General features: G+C 41.0%; 1 protein-coding gene across 2 annotated transcripts in view; it reads right to left on the reverse strand.

Annotated features, from left to right (window-relative positions):
• The window catches only part of RCAN2 (regulator of calcineurin 2), a 270,185-nt gene extending 260,254 nt beyond the window's left edge, over positions 1-9,931 (reverse strand). The window contains exon 1 of one of the 2 annotated variants that reach the window (XM_059178157.1): positions 9,648-9,931. The gene's annotated coding sequence lies outside the window, so the exon portion shown is untranslated. The remainder of the gene's footprint in view (positions 1-9,647) is intronic. The other variant, XM_059178156.1, reaches the window with a different exon arrangement.
• Positions 9,932-16,144: the final 6,213 nt, after the last annotated feature.

A 16,144-nucleotide genomic window follows, 5' to 3' on the forward strand; every position in this document is an offset into this window, starting at 1 on the left:
GCTACCAGATCTCTCCACTCACACATTCTCAACTCCCACAAAAAAAAGCACCAACCTCCCTGAAGCAATGGTTAAGCAGGTACATTTCCAGAGTAAAGGTTATCTCTGGAAAGCACTAACACCAACCACCCCTCACTTCCACCAAGAAACTGCTTGTAAGCAGGACAGAGGGGACACCTACGTTCTGATGCACTGCTCTTGGAGATGTTAGTTACAACAACCTCCTGGAAAAACAATTAACCGCAATGTCAACATACGGAGAAAGCCTTTAAAAGGTCCATCTATTGGAATTAAAGTAATTTGGTAACTTGGTTCATTGAGAATTATCTAAATGTTCAACAATGGGGGGAAGGTAAATGAATCTGGTAAAATCATACAGGGGAATGATCTGCAGATACTGAAAACAAAGTTCACAAATATTTTGACTTCGCGTGAAAAGTTATTTAAAATTTTTGGTGAAATGCACAGAGTGAAAAATTCTACACACAGTTCGATCCCAATTCTACATTGGGAGGGCATATAAAAAGCCCGAAAGGACATACAACAAATGTTAATTGTGTTAATTATTGTTTGCTCATGGTGATACATGTGATTTTTTAATTTTCTCTTGTTATACTCTTCTGCTTTCACTTTTTTAAAATTTTACAGAAAGCACGTATGTCCAAGAAAAAGAAGCCATTATAAAATCAGGCCAAAGGGTCTCTAATTTTCCTGCTAAGTAGACAGGCTTCAGCAGACACTGGGGAATATTTCTAGGCTTTCTGAGCAGATTCCATGTCCCACCCGTCTCTCACCCGTAAGCTCTGGTGATGATTTCTTACACCTCACATAACGCCCATGTCTTTCTTGACCTTGGCTTTGGCTTTCAGTCTTCCCTGTTTGTACTAAAACACCCTTCTGGCAGTTACCTCTTGTCTGTAAATCATGCTGTCCACTCCCCCTTCACCAACAGGACCTAGTTCTCTGCCCTGGTCAGGTTCCTCCTGGCCCAGTCTGGTCAAGTCTTGGTATTGACAACAAGTAAGTTACCCTTGAAAAAGACAGGCATCATGAACAACCTACAGTAAACAGGGCCAGGAAATACAGTTTTCATAATGCATTCTATAAAAGCATTTTATACACAGCAGCCCTGCCTCCCCAAACAGACCTGGGGCTATAGCAGGTCCAACTATAACTGATCTCTTGGGAGGTCCCCCTGGTGGCAAGCATCCTTAACATCGTGCAGGGCACTGCGTTTTTTTTCACTGCACATTCACAGACTCACGGCATTTTATCCCCATGACTCTGAAAGGTGGGAAGATCAAGTATTCTTTTCCTAATTTTTAGAGCTAAGAAAAATTGCAATTCAGAGACTGGGCTCTGAGTGGCTTGTTCCCCCTGGTCCTCAGCATGTTCTCCTCTGTAAATAGTGACGATAATACCCGCACAGTGGAGTTGTTGTAAGGATTAAATGAGGTAACGTATGCAGGGTGCTGAGCACAGTGTCCGGAACAAGGACAGCATTCAGCAAATGCCAGCTCCTGTAACTAGGAGGTCAATGGGAAGCTCAAGGTTACATAGCTGGAAAGTGACAGCGCCAAGATGAGAATCCAGGACTTTCCATGCCAAGTTTACCCTTTTTCTACTTGATCCCCAACTCCGTAAGAAGAGCATTAGGGGATGGCCCATGCCCTCAAAGAACTTGTCATATATTGTAATAGGCACATCCCAAGTACGTGAAACAACAAAGCAGTCATTCCCACAAAGAACTAAGGCAACAGGAATAAAAGCTAGGATATGGCTCCCAAATTATACAATCCTTTGGTCCAACAGCAACTGTTAAGTGTTAGGTATCTTCTTACGCATTCATTCCAAAGCTTAGGAAACGCAAGTTTCATCCCTGTGTCAAAGTGAGTTGTGTATGGGGAAATCAGATGAGAAAATAAGTCTCTTTTCCATACTAATAATAGAAAATATTTTCTGTGGGCATTCTGAACTTGAGGAAGTTTGAGCTATTTTTGGAAACTTTTTGTTAGCTTCCAGAAAGTACCATTCATGATCGTATGCTTTTCTTTTTCTTTTAAGATTTTATTTATTTATTTGACAGAGAGAGATCGCAAATAGGCAGAGAGGAAGGCAGAGGGGGAAGAAGGCTCCCTGGCGAGCAGAGAGAGAGACTGATGCGATTCGGGACTTGATCCCAGGACCCTGAGATCATGACCTGAGCCGAAGGCAGAGGCTTAACTCACTGAGCCACCCAGGCGCCCCTGATCATACACATTTTTAAGGGACTTAAAAACAGCTTCGGTTGAGTTCAAGGCTGCTTCTTAAAACATCTTCAACTTGATTAATCAATTTAGCCTACAACATATGACACCTGGCAGCTGGTAACACAAGTACAGGGAACACATTAAAGGCAAAGGAAGCATACACACAAACAGAGAGTAGGAAGTCACTCTGTCGACATTTATTTGCTGCCATAGTAATAATCCCATAATAATGGGATCCAGGATTGCCAACCCTAGGCATACTATTTCTTTACAGTAATCTTGATATTTAGGACATGTTAAAAGAGGAACCTAAAACTTTGTGTTATGGAATCTTGCAGCTTCTTTACATGGAAGAGGGTAATTTACTAATGGATACTTTGAGATTCACATCTTGGAAGGTTTTAACTTCCCATGTGTTTTTATATTCCCAATATCTACGACTTTCTAAGGTAGAGGAATGATGCTCTTAAGGGGTGGCCCTGAGCAGAACTATGAAGTAGGAGAAGGCTTTCTTAAGAAACACTCTACCTCCCTTTGTCTATTCTGCTGGGGGTAAGAGGTGGGGACGCCCACTGACTGAGCCCATTCAATGAGGCACTCCGGGGCACAGGGCCTGCTTTCTGTCATCTGTGTTACCCCTTATAGCAGCTTTGCAACATGTACATTAGTCACCCCAATTATTCAGAGATGAGGAACTTAAGTCTCATGGAATTTGAGTGACACACCTAAAATAAACTGATCAGTCTTCCACTTCAGTGCCCCTTAGGGTTTCCCCTCACTGAACTGGGCTCCCCAACGTCAGACATCCCTGTTAGTACCTGCACCATGACTAGTTCACATCAAACTGTTAAGGGCATGCCCTCAATTGAGTTAGTCTTTTTCATTTGTTAAATTTTGTAAGATTCATTTATTTATTTTAGAGAGAGAGGCTGCAAGTGGGGTAGGGACAAAGAGAGAGAAAGAAAGAAACTCAAGCAGGCTCCATGCCCAGCCCTGTCGGTGGAAAACAGTATGGAGGTTCCTCAAAACCCTAAAAATAGGGGTGCCTGGGTGGCTCAGTGGGTTAAAGCCTCTGCCTTCAGCTCAGATCGTGATCCCAGGGCCCTGCATCGGGCTCTCTCCTCAGCAGGGAGCCTGCTTCCCAGCCTCACCACCCTCTGCCTGCCTCTCTGCCTACTTGTGATCTCTGTCTGATAAATAAATAAAATCTTAAAAAAAAAAAACTAAAAATAGAAATACCATATGATTTAGGAATTCCACTACTGGGTGTTTACCCAAACAAAACAAAAACACTAATTCAAAAAGATATGTGCACCTTTCTGTTTACTGCAGCAATTTTTTACAAGAACCAAGACAGGGAAGCAGCCCAAGTGTCCATCCACAAATGATCTGATAAAGAAGACATGGTATTTACATACAATGGAATATTACTCAGCCATTAAAAAAAAAGAATGAGATCTTGCTATTTGCAATAACGTGGATGGATCTAAAGGGTATGATGCTAAGGGAACTATGTCAGTCAGATAATGACAAATACCCTAATATTTCACTCCTGTGTGGAATTTAAGAAACAAGACAAAACAAACAAACAGAAGACAAAAGTCAAACTGTCAAATACAGAGAGCAAACATGGTTGCCAGAGGGGGTGATTGGGGGGGTGGATGAAATAAAGGGGAGTAAGAGTACACTTATCCATGAGCACTAAGTAATGTACAGAATCCTTGAACCATTATATTGTTAAGAAGAAGGAGGAGCAGGAGGAGAAAAAAGAGGAAAAAGAGGTAGTAATAAGAGTAGTAGTAGTATTCCTATTCTAAAAGGAAGCAGGCAGGGGATACCCGGGTGGTTCCATCAGTTGGGCGGGTGACTTCTGATTTCAGCTCAGGTCATGATCTCAGGAATGAGAGACTGAGCTTCTCTCTGCATGGAATGTGCTTAAGATTCTCTTTCCCTCTCCCTCTGCCCCTTTCCCCCTCGCACTCTTTCTCCCTCTAAATAAATTAATTAATTAAATTAAATAAGAATAAACTAAAAATGACCAGGCATGATTTTAACCTAAGTCAGTGGCTCTCTAGCAAAATTTGAGACATGATGCAGGACTTGAAAATGTCAAGACTCTTGAGATATCTAGTCAACTGCTTCTCCCACTAATACACAACAACTAAAGCCCATGAAGGGCTGTGACGTTGCAGAGGTCATACAACAAATCAGGTATAGAGCCCAGATGAGAGCCAGGACTTCTGACTCAGAGCTATTCTCTTTTACAGCATCAGCCACAAATATTCAAGCATAGGGTAAAAAACACAATCCAGACTCGTAGGACTTATTCCAATGATATTAATTCACACTGGTCAGGCCTGAGTGCACCTCTTATTAACTGTGTGGCCTAGATAACATACCCTCTCTTTGCCTTGGGTTTCTTATCAATTATATGAGTATAACAATAGCCTTATTCTGTTATTGTGTGGGTCAAACATGGTAATTCACGGAGCTCTAACTTCTTTGTGCTCGGCATAAACAATGAATGAATGCTATATTGTTATTATCATTAAAATTATTTTTACTGTACTACAACTACTAGTGCACATAAATGACAGTTCATTCTTTCGCCTTTGGGGTAGTAGGTAGAAACAGCCTCCTGCTATCAAATTCATCTCCATATTCTCTAAAGGCAGCCCTAACAGTCTCAGGAATGGCGGTAAGATGAGTAGAAGATTTAGCATCCGAAATAAATTACCTTTGAAAATAAAATTGCCTAGTGAGCACTTTCATTTGAGGCTGAAAGTAAAAATTCCCCATTCTTCTCAAACCTACTCTTTCTCAGTAACTGCCCTTTTCCCTCAGTTTTATTGAGATATAATTAATACATAGCATCGTATTTATTTTAGGTGTATCTCATAATGATTTGGTGTTTGTATGTATTGCAAAGTGTCTGCCACCATAAGTTTAGTAAACATTTATCACCTCATGCAGTTACACATTTCTTTTCTTATGATGACAACTTTTACGAGCAACTTTCTATACAACTTTCGAATATACAGTACAGGATTAACTATAATCACCATGCTATACATTACATCCCAGGGCTTATTTATCTTATAACTATAAGTTTGTACCTTTTGACCCCCTTCTCCCATTTTTTTCCACCTCCCATTCCCCACTCTCTGGTAACCACAAATTTGTTCCCCGATCTATGAGTTTGGTTTCTTTAAATTCCACATATAAGTGAGATGGTGCAGTATTTCCATGCTGTTCTCCATAATGTCCACACCAATTTATATTCCCACCAACAGTGCACAGGGATTTCCTTTTTCCCACATCCCTGCTAACACTTACCCCTTATTTTGTTTTGTTTTATTCTGATAATAGTCATTCTAATAGGTGTCAGGTGCTATCTCACTGTGGTTTTGATTTCCACTGCCCTGTTGGTTAGTGATGTTGAGCACTTTTTTATGTTCTTATTGGCCATGCATATGTCTTCTTTGAAAAAAAAAAAAAAGTCTATTCAGATCCTTTGTCTTCATTTTTTAATTGGATGGTTTGGATTTTTTTGCTATTGAGTTATATGCGTTCTTTACATATTTTGGATAAATGATTTGCAAAGCTTTTCCCATTCCATGGGTTTCCTTTTCCTTTTGCTGATGGGTCTTGTTTTGAAGAAGGTTTTCAGTTTGATGTAGTCCCATTTGTTTATTTCTGCTTTTGTTTTCAACTGCTTTTGTTAACAAATCCAAGACATCATTGCCAAGGAGATGACCCTCTATGTTTTCTCATAGAAATTTCATGTCTTCAAAGTTACATTCAAGTCTTTCATCCATTTTGAATTAATTTTTGTGTATGGTGTAAGACAGTGGTCCAGTTTTCTTCTGTTGTATATCGCTGTCCAGTTGTCCCAACACCATTACTGAAGATACTATTCTTTCCTCATTGTACATTCTTGACTCTTTGTCATAAAATAACCATACATTGTGGGTATATTTTGCTCTATTCTGCTCCATTGATTTATGTATTTGTTTTTATGCCATGTTGTTCCAGATACCATAATTTTGCAACATAGTTTAAAATCAGAAAGTCTGAAGTCTCCTGCTTTATTCTTTCTTTTTTAAAATTATTAATTATTTTTATTAACATACAATGTATAATTTTCCCCAGGGGTACAGGTCTGTGAATCGTCAGCCTTACACACTTCACAGCACTCACCATAGCACATACCCTCCCCAATGTCCATAACCCAATCACCCTCTCCACATCCTCCTCCCCCCAGCAACCCTCAGTTTGTTCTTTCTTGAGATTGATTTGGCTATTTGGTGTCCTCATGGTTCCATACAAATTTTAGGGCTGTTTGTTCTATTTCTGTGAAAAATACCATTGGTATTGCAGTGAATCTGTAGATTGCTTTAAGTAGTATGGACATTTTAACAAAATTAATTCTTCCAATCCATGAGCATGGACTACCTCTCCATTTATTTGTGTCTTTTTCAGTTTCTTTAATCGATATCATAGTTTGCAGTGTACAAGTCTTTTTACCTCCTTTGATAACTTTATTCCCAGGTATTTTGTTCTTATTGATATAATCATAAATGGGATCCTTTCTTTACTTACTCTTTCTGATAGCTCTTTATTAGTGTATGGAAATGCAACTTATTTTTTCATATTGATTTTATATTCTGCAACTTTATTGAATTTGTTTATTAGTTCTAAAAGATTTTTTCTTTTTTTTTTACTGGAGTCTTTAGATTTTTCTATGTATATGTCATCTGCAAATAGAGACATTTTACTTCTTCCCTTCTTACTTTGTGCCTTTCATTTATTTATTTTTCAGGCTTAATTGCTCTGTATTTAAGACTTCCAGAACTGTGTGTCAAGAGTGAGCATCCTTGTCTTGTTGTTGATCTTAAAGGAAACGATTTCAGTTAAAATTTCCCATCTTTTTCAAACCTAATCTTTCTCACTTCACTCCTAACTCAGTTAAAAACCTCACCATCCATCTAGACATCAACTCCTTCTATATCACTACCCTACTGGTGACCCAGTGCCACTGATTTTCCTCCTGCAAAAGCTCTCTGAAGATCTCTCTTGTCTTTCTCCATTCTACCTGGTTCAGGCACAACGAATGTTATTTATTTATTTATTTTTGATTGGATCACTCCTGTGGTCTAAACTCTCAGCTCCTTCCCTTGCAACCCCACCTACTAATCACCTCCATTGTCACTTGTGCAAAATACAAATTAGATCAAATCATTTCTCCCATAAAAGCCGTATAATTTCTCCTCTTCCATAGGATAGATTCACATCCTGGGTTCACTGAAACACACCCCCCTCCACCCAAACTCTCCTGCCAGTCCCTCACTTCAGAGCACCCAGATGTTCTTTCAACATAAACTTTCCTTCCATGTGGAACACCTACTTAGCTCCTTCTCTAGAAAACTGCACTGCTTCCTGCAATGCAGTCCAAATGTAAACCTTTCTGCAAGCTCCTCCAGATTCCCTCCACCCTTCCTTCTCTGGACATTCAAAGAACTTGTTCCTATCTCCACCAACCATTCATCGTGTTGAACACTATCACCTATTTTCTTATCCTTCTTTTCTGCTAGATTAATTCCTGAATGGCATGGGCCTCATTCATTTATCTTCTGCCACAGGACCTACATAACACACAGTACAGGTGGAACAAAATACTGCTGAATAAATCAAGTGGGTGGTACCCAAAGTAAAAGGAATAAAAAAATGAGACCTCAGTGACTATCAAAGTTGATCTCAATTAAAGCTAGTTTCTGTTATATATAACTAACTGCAAACGATTATGTAAGTAGTTTTCAGAAGAGTGTGGTATGAACTTGCAAATGGCAAAGCTCTCAAGTTCCCACTTAGGCTTGTTAAATGTTCATCAATGGAGAGAGAGCACCACATCCTCCCAGATTTAGCCCAGTTCTGCAGGACCTGCACACACAAGGCATTCTGAAAGCTCTTGCAATCCTGAACCTTTATTTGAGGACATTTTTCCCTCACAAAATTCCGTGGACTGGACTCGGGTAGTAGGTGCTCAATAAATGCTGATTGGATTTGCAGTAGATTTGAAAGCAAAGTGCAACTCATATTTTAGACTAATTCAATGCAATGACTGTACTTAAGATAATAGCTCTAAGGCTAAAGAAAATCAATGGGCAGACTGAAAAGCAGCCAAATGCTAACTCCCCTGCCTTGTTCCACAGTCAATGCAGACCTGCTTCTTGATCCTTTCCAGCTTCTGAGATTTTCCAACTTCACTGTTTCCCCAGAATGGAAGGGGCCAGTTAGCAAGTGTTGCCCTGTACCTGTGATATATTTGCCCTGTGTTTTGCTGTTGATGTAATATGTGAGAAAGTTGAGTGGCATTTTTAAAAATGTCCTACTTTTCCTAAAGCCTATGTGTGACACATTAAGTGGGGTTCTAGCTGAAGGGGGAAAGAAGTATGGACTGGAATGCTGTAGCATTTTTTCACCTTCAGTTGTGAAACTGTATGTTAAAGGGAGCCCAGAAACTTTTGTTTTTACTAAAATGATATATTTAAAAAAAAAAAAAAAAAGCTTGGGCAGCGAACTCTGCATTGGATGTCTACGTAACACTTCTATACCAATGTAGGAAATAGGAAGATTCAAAACATGCGCTCTGCTATAATTCAGTCTGGGGTCAGAAAAAGACAGCAGTGCCTTGGAGAATAAATCATTAACTAAAAGTCAAACCGAGACACCCTGGAAACCAGTGAGGCCAGGCGGCCGGGATTTGCCTGTTCCCTCGGGTGACTTCCAGAGCGAAGCATCCCACAGGCAGACAAACTCAGCACACTGCACTCCCTTCTATTTCACTTTTCAAACTCGAAGTTATTTTTAGATGACCCATGCCCGCTAATCCGAGGCAGGACAATTCCCAGCCCGCTGCGCCTCAAAGTACCTTCCTCCTCCCCGGCTCTTCTTTTCAAGCACTGGGAAAGGACTTTCTCCGTTTTCTCCTTTTTTTCCCCTCAGAGTGTAGTCCACCTGCCCTTTCCCCCTCTCCAAACCTCAGTCCCGGGGGCCACAGGCGTCATCCTCTCTGTTCTACTTATGCACCTGCTGCTGCTACTGGAAAGGCGAATCCTTGAGCCACTAGGAATGGGGCAGGGGCTCTCTGAGACCCGTGCCCTCTTCAAGGGAGACCCTCCCCCACACAACACACAGCAGGCCACCGCGGGGGCTGACAGCTGGAGCAGACCACCGTCCCACCCTCCGCCGCTGCCGCCCCCCCAGCTCAGCCCTGGAATCCCACCGCGCTCGCCCGCCCGCCCCCTGCCGCGTCCTCCCGCACCGCCCGGGAGCAGCGCGCAGCCCCAACAGGACAGGGCGCAGGGGCGAGCTGGCCAGTACGGTTACATAACCGACCTGCTGGGCGTCCGCGATGCGCCGGCAGAGGCTGAGGCGGCGGCTCGGAAGTCCGCGGGGCCGGCGACTGCGGGCGCGGCGCTGCCTGCTCACCTGCCCGCCGGTGCGAGCGCGTGGGGGCGGGCGCGGTGCCCGCGGGCCTGAGCGTGGGGCCGTGCGCGGCGCGCCCCGCCTCCCGGTCTCGAGGTCCGTGTGTCCCCGGCTGTCTGCCTCCCGCCCGCTCTCCCCGCAACCTCGGCCGCCTTCAGCCGGGACAAAGCGGCTCCGGGGAGGGGCCGAGCCGGCGGCTCTCGCAGGAGCCAGCGGAGATGGGCGCGCCCCCAGCTCCGACTCATCGGGCCAACCTCCAATCAGACCCCAGGAAACCGAAAGCCCCTGTGTGGCCTCCTCTTCTCCCCTCCCCCCTGACCCGGCGCCCTTCCCGAGCCCGCACCCGCTCTGCTCCCCGGGCTGCCCCCCTGCCCTCAGCACCGCCCCCCCAACACACACACCCCGCTTTCCACTCGGGGTGCCTAGGAAGCGGAGAAGCCCTCTGGACCCCTAGCGCAGATGCCGGTGCTCAGGAGTCCCAACCCCAGCAGGGAGGGCTCCCCGGGGTCACCGCCGGGAGGGGGCTTCCTAAGGGGTCGGAGTGGGCAGGGGGCTGATATGTGAAGCTAGGGATGACTAGGCAGCGACAGCCCAGAAGAAACTGGCGGAGAAGCAAACTGTGGGTGAGGAGTACGGGAAGAGAGACTTTTCTCACACGCACACTGAGCCCCCCGACTCCGGTGGAGGAAAGGTCGCGAAGCCCCCGGACGGTCCGCGGAGCGTCTGCGCCGGGTGGGTGCGGCGCCCTCTGTCCGGAGACCTGCGTCCGCCCCGCCCACGCGCTCAAGGTGCCCTGCACCGGCTCCCTGGCTTTGCCAGGATTCGCTGCCACCAGACCTGGGGACAGAGGGCTTCAAGGACTCCTATTGTGTGAGAGCCGGTGACAAGTGAGAGAGAGGCTCCTATCGTACAGTGAACGGCTGAATGTGAATCAGATTCTAGGCTAGATCTGTTGCTCAACAAACTTAAGGTAGACGTGTCTGCTTTACAAAATAAAGCAATTCTGAGCCAGAGGAAGCCTGTGGCTCATGGGTCACAAGAGCTGATGGCAGGAGAAAGTCAGTCAGCCGTGTACAAGACCAGAACAGGGAAAGTGGGGAAAATTCAAGGAAGAAGGGCCGGGTCGGGGTGGGAGTGCGGACCAACTCGCAGAGGGAGTAAATAATATTCAAATCAGTTTTATATTCTGTTATCTTTCTAATTGCTATATAAATAAGCCTTTTTTCCTTTTGCTTTTTATGCCTTTCTGTTTCCTGATAACAATATTAAAATTGCACTGAAGCTGTGGATAAGTTTCACAATTACTCTTCCCTCAGCCACACACCACCGTGTGTTTTCCAAGGTTGATGTAAAATTTCATCTTAAACAAAAGCAAGGAACAACAAAACCAAAAGGGTAAACCTTAGCTTGTCACTCTGATTCATCTGCACTAATATAAATAAAGACAGAATTTCAGAGTTTAAAATGGCCTTAGATTCCTACTCTTCCAAACTTCTGGATGCATAAATTCATAAATATCCACTGATATAGATGAATTACATTTTTTTTAATAGAATTTTGTGGTTCCTGAGATTCCTGGGTGGCTCAACCAGTTAAACAAAAGACTCTTGATTTCCTCTCAGGTCATGATCTCGGGCTCCAGGGATGGAGTCCTGGGTGGGCTTCAAGCTCAGCAGGGAGTTGGCTTCTCTCCCACTCTCTCTATCCCTCCCTACACCCGCCCCCAACTCTCTCAGGATGAATGAATCTTTAAAAGAAAAAAAAAAAAAAAAAAGAAAAAAGAATCATCTGAAAAGGCATTCATATACTGAGCCCAAACTTGCCTTCCTGGGATTTTCATTCATTGGTTCTAATTCACTTTTTGAAGCCATGGAGACAGAGTCCAACTCCTTTTCCAACTGACTGTGTTTCAAATATGTAAAGATAGTCACCATGTCTCAATCACTCCAAGACTCCCCTGTAAAACATCCTTAATCCTCCAAACAAAATCTCATTTGCAGTAAGTAGTTCCTAGAATCATCACCAACCTGCAGACTTTGATCTTAATAGTATCTATTCTGTAAATATATAAATATATATTTCTTCGTAAATACAAAGAAAATTTTATGATGATGGAAGTAATATGTTTATTGCAGAAACTTTGAAAGACATAAGATTCAATGTGAAGATAAAGTAATATATGTAACATTCAATGTATCTTAGCTGTTATAAAAAATGAACATAGTCATTTTCCTCCCACTAAGATGCAGTATTCTCCACTAAGATACAGTACTCTCTTTTTGTTTGTTTCAAAAAAATTTTTTAAAGATTTTATTTATTTATTTGATAGACAGAGATCACAAGTAGGCAGAGAGGCAAGCAGAGAGGGGGCGGGGGAGAGGGGAAGCAGGCTCCCTGCTTAGCAGAGAGCCTGATGCCGGACTTGATCCCAGGACCCTGAGATCATGATCTGAGCTGAAGGCAGAGGGTTAACCCACTGAGCCACCCAGGTGCCCCTGTTTGTTTCAAATTTTTATTTAAATTCTAGTTAGTTAACATTTGGTGCAATATTGGTTTCAGGAGTAGAACTGAGTGGTTCATCACTTAGATACAATACTCAGTGCATCACAAAAGCCCTCCTTAATATGCATCACTCATCTAGCCCATCCCCTGCCCAACCCCTTCCATCAACCTCCAATTTGTTCTCTGTCCTTAAGAGTCTCCTTTGGTTTGTTTTCCTGTCTCTCTTTTTCCCCCCTCCCAAATGTTCATCTGTTTTGTTTCTTAAATTCCACATATGAGTGAAATCATATCATATTTGTCTTTCTTTGATTAATTTCACATAACATAAGACAATCTGGCTCCATCCCTATCATTGCAAATGGCAACATTTCATTCATTTTGATGTCTGAGTAATATTCCATTGTATCGATACACCACATCTTCTTTATCCATTCATCAGTTGACGGATAGTTAGGCTCTTTCCATAGTTTGGCCATTATTGGTAATGCTACTATAGACATCCAGGTGCATGTACCACTTTGAGGCTCTATTTCTATATCCTTTGGATAAATACCAAGAAGTGCAATTGCTCCATTATAGCGTAGTTCTATTTTTAACTTTCTGAGGCACCTCCATACTGTTTTCCAGAATGGATGTACCAGTTTGCATTTCTACCAACAATGCAAGAGGGTATTCTTATATTTTAATAAACTTTATTTTTTAAATTTAAGGCTCACCACAAAATTGAATGGAAGGTATGGATATATGCCATATGCTCTCTGCACCCACAAAGACATAGCCTCCCTCATTATCGATATCCTCCACCAAACTGGTACATTTTTTACAATTGATGGACTTCCTTTGACACATCAGTATCAACCATAGAGTTAGTTGATACTAGAGTTTACATTAAGGTTCACTTAGAGTGTTGTACATTCTTTGAGATTTAGCAAGTATATGACATATCCCTTATTATAGTCATATGCAGGAGAGTTTCACTGCTCTCAAAAATCCTCTGTGTTCCTCCTTCCCTCCCTACTAGCCTCTGAGAATCACTGATGTTTTCACTGTCTCTGTAAGTTCTGCTTTTCCAGAATGTCATAGAGTCAAACTTACACAGTGTGTAGTCTTTTCAGATTGATTTCTTTCTTTTTTTTCTTTTTAGTAATATGCATTTATGTGTTTCTGGGGTTTGGGAATGCATTTCTTTTTAACTCTGAGGAATAGTCCATATTCTGGATGGGTCACAGTTTCTTTATCTATTCTCCTACTGAAAAGCATCTTGGATGTTTCCAATTTTTAGCAATTATGAATAAAGCTGCTATAAACATCTGTCTTCAGGTTTTTATAAAAACATATTTTCAACCAATTTAGGTAAATATGAAGGAGTGCAATTGCTGGATTATACTGTAAAACTATGCTATGTAAGAAAACATCAAACTCTCTTCCAAAGTGGCAGTACCAGTTTGCTTCACCTCCAGAAATGAGTGAAATTATCCTGTTGTTCCACATCCTCAGCAGCATTCATCAATGTCAATGTTTTGAAATTTCACCATTATTACAGGTGTGTAGCAGAATCTAATTGTTGTTTTAATTACAGTTCCCTAATGATATTGAACATTTTTCATATGCTTATTTGCTAACTATATCTCTTCTCTGGTGAGATGCCTGTTCAGATTTTTTGCCCATTTCTTAATTTGGTTGTTCACTTTCTTGTTGTTCTTATCGTTTCTTGTTATTGTTTTTAAAAATTCTTTTATAGGTCGAAAAACAGTTGTTTATCAGATATGTATTTTATAAATAATATCTCCAACTCTGTGACTGGACTTCTCATTCTCTTAACAGTGTCTTTTACAGAACAGAAGTTCTTAATTTTATTGAGTTCCATGTCATCAATGATTTATTTCATGGATTATGCCTTTATTGTTTTATTTAAAAAGTTTTCATAATTCCCAAGGTCATCTGGATTTTGTCCTATTTTATCTCCTAGGAGTTTTATAGTTTTTAGCATTTTATATTTAGGTATATAATACATTTTGAGTTAATTTTTTTAAAAGATTTTATTTATTTATTTGACAGACAAAGATCACAAATAGGCAGAGAGGCAGGCAGAGAGAGAGGAAGAGAAGCAGGCTCCCCACTGAGCAGAGAACCCAATGCAGGGCTTGATCCCAGGACCCTGAAATCATGACCTGAGCCAAAGGCAGCGGCTTTAACCCACTGAGGCTCCCAGGCGCCCTGCATTTTGGGTTAATTTTTATGAAGGATTTAAGGTCTGTGTCTGTGTATATAAGATATTTTTTTCACATGTGGAAGTCCAGTTGTTTCAGCACTATGTCTTGAAAAGACTATCTTTTCTCCATTGTATTGCTTTTTCTTCTTTGTCAAAGACCAGTTAACTATATTTATGTGCCTCTATTTATGGACTCCCTATTCTGTTCTATTGATCTATTAATCTATTCTTTCACAAATATCACACTATTTTAATCACTATAGATTTATAGTAAGTCTTGAGGTCTGGTTGAATCAGTCCTCTGATTTTGTTCTTCTTTAATATTGTGTTGGCTATTCTAGATCTTTTGCCTCTCCATATAAACTTTAGAATCAGTTTGTCGATATCTATAAAATAATTTGCCAGAATTTTGACAGAAAGTACATTGAATCTATATGTCAGTTTGGGGAAAATTGACATCTTGACCATATTGAGTCTTCTTATCCATGAACATGGAATATCTCTTCATTTACCTAGTTTTTGTTGGATTTCTTTTATCAGAGTTCTGTAACTTTACTCATAGAGCTTTTATCTATATTGTTAAATTTATATCTAAATATTTTATTGGGGGTACTGATGTAAATGGAATTATAATTTTAATTTCACATTCCATTCACTCATTGTTGGTATATGGTCTAGAGACTTTACATGGGAGGAAACAAAAGAACACACACATTCTCTGAAAGAAAGAAAGTCAAGATAATGCACTATGATTCTAATAGCTCAAGGACTCTCTGGTGTCAACATTCTCCAACCAAAGACTACCATAAACACACCTATATTTAAATAAGCTGAATTTATGCTCACTTCAATAAAAAAGAATGTGCCCCATGGAAATAATGTGGCATGGCATTAAGAGAATATTAGAGGACTTCTAATAGGACTTAAACTTTTTTAAGTGATTTTGAAGAGGGTTTGAGGAAGCAATGCTTTGCTCTAGATTGGATGCTCTTAGAAAGGAAGAATACTAATTTGCTTACATATATCTTTAAAAATCTTATATATAAGACAGGAGAAATATATCTTTAAAAATCTTATATATAAGACAGGAGAAATGAAGCTATAATTGGTAAAAAAAAAAAAAAAAAAAGAAAAAAAAAAAAAAAGAAAGAAAGAAAAGAAAAGAAAAAAGACTTTCCATATTAGCCAGAATAGTGGAATGTTTGATCACTTTTTCTGGTTTGGATGCATTTTTGTCTCTGTTTATATGTGGTTGCAGAAGCTCTTGCTTTTGTCTTGATTTCCCATGATCCTAGGATATTTTGTGAAACTGTTTGTATTCAAGAGGAGAACACCAAGGCCAAGCTGATCATGCCTGGCAGATCATAGCTCTTCAGACCGTTTTTCTTTCTCACTAGTGACCATATCATCACTGTGAGAGATAAGCTTTCCCTCACCTTGGAAATCTCACATAACTTACCAGCCCATCAATCATCCTTAATAATAATCAATAGCACCTAGTATCTAATGTCTGCCACACTTTCTCCAAGTAAAATAAATAAATAAATAAACAAGTAATACCTGTACTTTCACAGGAATTTTGTAAGAGAAAAGAATAAGCATAAGTCTCCCAAGACAGCTAGGGAAACACAAAAGATTGGGCTTTGTGATGGGCAAAAAAGAAAGGACAGTTCTGTGAGTATAGAACAGTGCA

Source organism: Mustela lutreola, chromosome 6 (assembly GCF_030435805.1).
Source record: "Mustela lutreola isolate mMusLut2 chromosome 6, mMusLut2.pri, whole genome shotgun sequence".
In the NCBI taxonomy this organism is placed as follows: Eukaryota; Metazoa; Chordata; class Mammalia; order Carnivora; family Mustelidae; genus Mustela; species Mustela lutreola.